The following is an 8,134-nucleotide window of genomic DNA, read 5'->3' on the forward strand; positions in this document are numbered from 1 at the left end:
TGTTTATCTGTGTTTTGGATAAATACCATAGTAGGTTAAACTAGTCAAATGTGTAGATGATACAAAGTTTGAAGGATATTTATTTTCATATATAAGATGCTATAAATACTTGATTGATCAATAGGGCACCACCACACATCTTAAATACAGTAGTTAATGGGAACTACAGTAGCAACGTTAATTGAGTGAAGTCAGAACCAATAGAAACAACTAGACACAAAGGTAATTTTGGGGAAAATGGTATTGCCTGCTCTCAAACAAGATTATTTTTCTCCTCTGGATGCCATTTAATTAGGTAGTATAATTTTGAAATTGAGTCTAAGTAAATATGTAATATATTTAGTTATGTCTGATTCAAAATTATAGGTGCATTTGAAAAACATTGAAAAAAGGTTTGGAAACTTGGTCTAAAAGCACATAAAGAAGCAGTTTCATGACATTACCCAAAAAATAAATTTGCAGAAGATAACATTTGTTACATAGTCACCAAATAAAATGTGCTGACTGACCATCTAATTCAGAAAAAAAATTATTTTCCAGGGTTGTTAAAATTATAACATAAATAGGTTTTGAATAGATCCTTGGCTAGAAATGTATCAAATTAAAGCACAGGGTCCATCTGGCACACTCTGAGCTTGGGACAGGACCATGAAAACCAAGGGACTCCAGCTTACACTTAGCAGCAGTTCTATTTTCCAAACAGGAGACCTCTGAACCTGTAGGACAGCAGGGACCAAAACGTGGGGGACCAGGTTCCCGGGTAATGTTTCAGCAAGGAACGCCCATTTCATGTCACATGAAGATGAAAATGGTAAAGACGATGTCCTCAGCTTCCACTCCTTTTATTTGTTTGTTTAAATGGTTTATTTCCTACCATTTCCCACAAAATAAAAAGACCTATTCAGAGGTAAATTTCTATATTAGAAATAGAAATTTCTGACACATGCAGAAATGTGCAGTTAGATTTTTGACTATGTAATTTTATCCTCTATTTTCAGCTAGAGTTTAGAATTTTTTCCCATCATAATTTTTCTAATACATTGTCATCTCCACATGACAGCAACTTGAAGGAATAAAAAAATTAAGGGAAGTAAAATTAAAATATCATTTTAAAAGAATAAGAACTGCCATGCAGCAGCTCTGAGACTTCAACAAAATAGTCTGGCGAACAGCATTTTGCCAGATCATTTGCTGAAATATTGACATGAGAGTTCCCTGAAAACCATCTTAAGTTTCCAAAAATTTCACTGAGGAAATTGCTAAAAGAATAAACAATTAGTTCAGTTGCATACAGTGAAGAATAAGGTCTACATCCAATGTGCATATTCTCTGTTTATAGCTGGGAAGAATTTATATTACTTTCCTAGTATTCCTTTTTCTTTTGAGGAATAAACGAACTCAAAAAATTAAGTAAAAATTGATGATCTAGCAATGTTTCTCTGGCTGCTATATAGCACAGGCAACGAGTTCTAGACTCCAATTTATTGGTTTGTCAGAAAGTTTGGTTATTTTCATCAATTTAGCTTTACATTTAACATTCCTCCACCTAATTGAAACCATGCGGACACATTTGGTTAGCATCCACATTCCTACTAAAGTAAAAAGGGTACTTTGTTTCAAATTCTGCACAGTTTACCCAGTAAGCTATATTTTTCTTGTAGTAACAATTAAACACATAGTTGACACTTAATAGCAAGCCCTTCCTAATTCCTACCATCAATGGGCACAACTGAGCTTTAACAAACATTCCCTCGGCTGGTGGAGGAAAGAGCATTATCCATAACTTTGTTTTAATAATTGAATAAATGGTTTTCCAGGGACTAATCCTAGGGTTTTAAAACATGGCCCTTTGAAAATTACGATCATTTTAGAAGATTATTTAACCCACATTCTCTACTTCTTGCCCTCCTGGGACCCTGCACCAAAGTGCTGGTAGAAAGGCAAGATCTGAGGGGTTAACAGGTAAGCTCTACAGCTCATAACTCGCTGTTCTTTATTTTTCAGTCCCATTGTTCAAGATGACTCTGGATGGGTTTATGAAGTGAATTGCAGAAGTAACAGGTTGTTAGGATTTGTACTTTCTCTGCTTTGTCAAAGTAATTACAAATAAGCCAAAGATACAACATCAGGATACTTTGAGGTTGACTAACTAATGAAATAAATGATGTCCAACCCCCTTTCCTTATTAGGGAACATGCCAAGACAAACGAGTAAAAAAGAGAAGAAAGCATGATCAGAAAGATGTGTTAAAATGTCTCCTAGTGACAATGACAGAATAGTCATGATAGCTCAAACTATCTATAGAGTTAGAATTGTCCTCTGGCATTTATGGATAGGCCACTGTTGGAGACAGAACATACATTCTTATGGCGAATATTTATTGAGCATGTACTATATACTAAACCCTGAGACATGATTGCTACACTTGTTGTCATTTTCATAGCCATGGGGAGACCAGCAAGGTGGAGAGAGTCTTGCCTTCCCATGTCTTACATTCCAGACACCTGCACCCTCTTCTTCCTCTTCCTCAAGCACAGAGGCCACAGCGTGTTTGCCATTCCAGTCTTGCCAAAGACTGGAGCAGGGAGGCCATACTGACGTGAAGGAAGACAACAAGGCCTGAGTGGCTGAGTCAAGATAGGTCCTCAGGTCAAGTAGTGAGGGAAAGTTTCAGAGAGGGTGTCAAGTGCATGGGTGAGAATAGATGACAGGCGATCCACCACATATTAGTTCTGTCTGCAGAACCCACTGGTTGGTTGCCTGTCCCAGACTTGCTTGCCCTTCTTCCCTTTGTACAAAACCAGTGCTTTTCTAGTGTAATTATGATCCTGTCACCATCTTTAAAATACTATTAGTGACTTTCCATTCATTGTCCTGAAGATAAAATAAGACACCATGGCGTATAACATCTTTATGATCAGAGCCTCTTCTATTGCTTATTGCCTTTAACCCTTGACCTTAATACACCAGCATTCTGAACTTCTACTTCTGTGCATTTGTCCATACTGTTCCCTCTGAGAAGAAAACTCTCCTACTCCATCTTGCAACCCTATTTCCCTACCTAAAAGCACCAGAATTTCAAGTATTGGTTCAAATGTTACTTCTCCCAGGTAATCTTTCCTGGCACTCTATAAATCAGCTCCTCAGAGTGCTTGTATAAAATATTTCCAGGTGGCCCCACTCTGTGTTAACTGAATCAAATTCTCAGGGTTAGGCCCAAGAAACTGTATTTTTAGCAAGCATTCTGCTTAGTCTAATGTGCAGTAATGGTTGTTCAGGACCAATGACTTAGACTCTGGGATGATATAAAAAAAGTAATAAACAACCCATACTTCACAGTCACTAATCAATCAAAATGGACATAATGGCCAATCAGGACAGATGCCATGTCCGATCGAAGTGGACTGTGGCTATCAACCTCTCCCATGTAGTAGCATGTACTAACAGTAAGCTGCCTCTCTGCAGGGTTTCACTGTGTCCCTCCATTCGTCCAAGCTGGATATATACCAGCTGATATATATTGACCACTTCCTTTGTTCCAGGCTATTGTTCTAAATATCTTTCTTATATTACCTCAATTAACTTTCAAGATAATCCTGTAAGTTAGGTGTGAGTATCATTTTGACTATTGGATGGCAGAACTGAGACACAAAGATGTTGCCCAATGTCACATTGCCATGAGCAGCGGAGGTACAGTTCAAATACAGTCTGGCTCTAGAGCCCTATCTTACACTGCACCTGTCATGGTGTGTCTGGGGTTTTATTTAATTGCCAGCCTGGTTGTTTGACTTCCTCGCTGCATTGTGATCTCCTTCGGGGCAAACCTGATACATAACAGGCTGTCAATAAACCTTTGGAGAATAAATGGGGTACGACCAATCAGTTAGATTAGCTTGGAAGGTTTTGAGGCTTGCTTTTAAAGAATTTCAAGGACAAGGATCTTGGAAGCTTGTGGGACTTAGCACCTAACTCAGACAACCATCTGAGGCCATTGAAATCCACGCACCTAGGAAGTACCAGCCATAGCACTGGCTTTCCTGCCCCAAGTACTTTCATCGAAAGTGATGAAAACAAAACTGACATGCATACTCGTGGCAAGCAAAACCACGTCGGAAAGATTAGAACCAACAGAGGTGAGAGGCCTCCATAGTCCACAGAGCTAATTTCTTAGAAAAACCTTTCCAGAATGCCTGCTAGTGAAACCAGTTGGAGCCCACAGCTTCAGTACTGAAACTGGTTGTGACATGCAGATGCACTACACAAAACCAAGACACGGAGTCGGCTTTCCCCAACAATAGAAGCTGATTTCTTCTCTCAGGCTGCAGCCCTGTGACTGTTCCCACAGCCTTGATCATTCTTAACTGGGGCCCTGTCTTGAACTTTTCATAACTGCTGCAGCACAGAGAGCTCTCTTACTTCATCCTCTCAGCCTCCTTTTCTTCTCTAGGCTGTTGTCAGCCCCACCTAGGTTTCTCCCGAATGCCTTCCCTAATTCCCGTTGTGGTGCTCCCTGGACTGCATTTAGGCAAATAGTCTTCCGGAAACCCTCCTTTCATCAAGACACTATACTTTAAGACTCAGGGCATAAACCAATAGCTCGCCATTACCTTTGGTACAAAGTTCATACTACGCAGACTAAGTTTCAAAGCCCTATATAACTTCTACCTGTGTTTTAGCCAAAATTCCTCACCATCTGCCTTAACAACACTTCCCTGCCATCAGGGAACATACAAATACCCGTTCTTCTCTCTCAATGCCCTGAGGCCTAGCTGGTGGCACCTCCTCCCTAGACCTCCCTTGATCACTACAGCCCTGTAGTTCTTTCTCTTTCTGACCTTCCATAGCACTCATGCTTTAAACCAATCCCATCTTCACATAGATCATATTCTGCATTAATTTGTAATTGAACTGCCCACACTTAGCCCCCAGCACTCAGTCCAGGACCACTTAAGAGCCATAAAAGTTGGTGGATGTAATTCAACTTAAAATGAGTCTAAAATCATTCTCTTAGTGGCCTCCTGCTATCTTAAAAAGTATTCAGATATTTTGGGGGAATATGACAATACTTATTTACTGTAATTCTCTTAATAAAAGTCAGCATCTTGGCATCCATCTCAAGGAAGGAGTCCAGAAATTAGTGGGCAGAGTAAGACCCTGGTAGACTTCTGGCATTGCAGTGGGACATGGAGAAAGGGGTACTAACTGGCCAGAATCAGGAGATTTCATAACGTTTAAAACTTATTGTATGTGCTTCCAACTGCCTAGGGAAGCCACATTCTTTTCCTTTCCATCCAAGCACCCCCAGGGTCCCTCATTATTATTCAAGTTGCAGATCAGATATTGGGGATTGGGCTGTGTTCTCTTTTCTCCCTCAGTTCTAAAAGAAATGCTTGAAGGTCTAGGTCTGCCTCTGATACTCCGACTACTCCTCACCTTAGTCCTGGTCCTCTGAGACTTTCCATGGTTTCCCACAGCTGGACTGGACCTGGCCTATATTATCCTCTCTGTGTTTGGACTCAGTCTCATAACTGGCCCTTTCCCATGGTGGGGAAACAGGGAGGGGGCAGGTTTGGGGAAATACAAATTAGAGGATTCATCTTCCTTAACTCCACTTCCACCTGAGAGCCGACTAACTCCTGGCTAGCCCATTTCCCAGCCTCCCTCAGCCAGCACAGGGTGCCCACCCCAGCTTGCACCAAGCTTTAATGGCGGTGCCTCCCAGAACTGGGGTCTAAGGCACGGTTGGAAGGGAGCACAGCCACTCTAAAGAACTCGAGTGTTAGGGAAAAGTGAAATTAGTACATTAAATCACACAAGGAAATACCAAAACTACTGAAGTTTTGTTTCTGTTTTTAAGAACGGGGTGTTGCTTTCAAAATGAGGAAGAGAGAAAGTCTCAAGTTCTAAATGAATAATTGCAATTGGATGAAAAAACTAGGGAAGGCTTATAAGTAGCCCAGTAACTATCTGGAAAGATTCACTTAAATAGCTGCAAGATTTTTACTCTAATTCTACACTATACATTGCCATTATAATCCTGTTCACTGTTTTTAGTTAAGTTACTTGTTCATAGAGGGAGTAAAGATTAACTGAAATGTTGCCCATGTTTGAATTGCCAAATATTTGCTATCCCTATTCTAAATCAAAAACTTTAGCTCTGTTACCCAGGGAAGAGAACTCTTAACCAGAGATACTAAAAACTCCTTGGACGGGCAGTCAACAATAATCTCAATGCCACTTCGGCAATCCTCTGGTGATTGGTCTTCCCTGTAATGTTCTTTACCATCCAAACTTCTCATCTCAAGATTTTCCCTGACTTAAACTTCAATATTTGGTTATCTCTTTTCAGAAGACAATTCTATTTCACATATACATTTAATATAGATGTGCCTTTTCGAAAGCAAATTATAATAATGAGAAACATATATACATTGAAGGAGTACTTATGTGACTCACTTTTCATCCAGCTAGAGTGCTGTTGACATGGGGAAATCACTCAAATTTTGCTTTTTTAGTTTATAAGGTCATTAGGCAAGTTCAGTGGAACTATAATCTATGTGTGCAGTACAGACACTAGACTCCTCCAAGGAAATATTTTACATTTCCTAAGGACCTGATTCCCCAAAGTCTTTCCGATTATATTACCCACTATGAGAATAAAATTGGGGCAGTTTATCATTCCAATAGGTTTTTCTCAAGAGAGTAATCTTTGTGGAAAATAATATCACACATGTACGTTGGTAACTTGGCTCTACTGTTACAAGATGAATTAGAATTTCTAATTTCTAAGTTACCCATGTTAGATATAAGTGCAGTTAAGAAAGTTTTGTCAATTTCAAAACCCCAGGATATAGGAAGAAGTTGGAACATCAGATTAAAAAGTAAGACCAATTATACAGTCTGCATTATTGCCCCATTCAGTGTGGATACTTCAGTGAAGGTTTTCAAAACTATTACATTATATATTTTATTTTTGTTTTTGGCCACTTCATTTTCTACAATCAGAAAATCAATATAGCATTTAAAAGGATCATACATAACATATATATAGGTTTACTATCTTGAAAATGTAGCTCCCTTTAGGGAGTTTAGGATGGCTTTCTTGGTTTCTTGCCTTGACTGATATTTCATAAGGGTTACATCCATGAGTGAGGTCTGAGAAATCTGGTAACCAACCATTTTTTCATAACACAATGTAATTCCCTTAGCAGTATGATGCTAAAACCAGGGAAGTGAAATTTCCTCCAGTATCTTTGGCTGTAGCTATGAGTTTCCTTCTGAAGAGACCACAAAGCAGGACCCAACCAGGTTAATAATCCTAATAGAACCAGAGTGAGTGAAAGTAATGAGCATAGACAGAGAAGCTGGGGAAACGTAAAACAGTAGGGAAGGAAGTCGACACATGGACAATCAGTCACCAACATCAACTTCACACTGGTTTATAAACCAGGATCTTGGGGAGAGTGGGGGTTGAGAATAGGAGCTGGGAGAAAGGTTGTTTTTAATATAGTGTTTTTCCTTTTAATCCTGTGGTGTTGAAAGCACAGCTTTCTCAAAGAAAATCTGACCTGTAGTCAACATTATAAATCATTCCCCTAACCTCATAAGCCAAAGGTCTGCAATGAAGATCTGTAATCAACACTGTGACTCATTCTTCTCTTCTAACCACATAAGATTAAAAAGAGAGGAGAGAGAGAGAGAGAGAGAAAGAGAGAGGGAGAGAGGGAGAGAGAGAGAGAGCTCCTCTAACATCCCTATAGTCAGTTCTAGGAAACAAATACCAAGATAAGGTGAACTTTTTTTTTCTCAGAAAACTTTATATATAGCATCACTACTTGAAGATATTACTTGTTAGTTCAAGGCTCAAAGTCTTGAACACGAATCCCCACCAACATTTCTGAAATCAATAAATGCAGGACACAAAGTAATGGAAATAGTAACAGCAGAGGTAACAATTAGGTTATACCTCAGATCTTATAACAATGAAAATTCTGCTTTTAAAATTCCAATTAATGTTATCAGAGTTTTTCCAGTTATTTCAAACTGTTCTCATGGGTAGCCCTCACATCAGTCTACCGGCTTCCTAGTAAATAGGCTGGGTTCTGCATATCACTTACACAAACAACCATGAATC

This window comes from Manis pentadactyla, chromosome 12 (assembly GCF_030020395.1).
Source record: "Manis pentadactyla isolate mManPen7 chromosome 12, mManPen7.hap1, whole genome shotgun sequence".
Classification (NCBI taxonomy): domain Eukaryota; kingdom Metazoa; phylum Chordata; class Mammalia; order Pholidota; family Manidae; genus Manis; species Manis pentadactyla.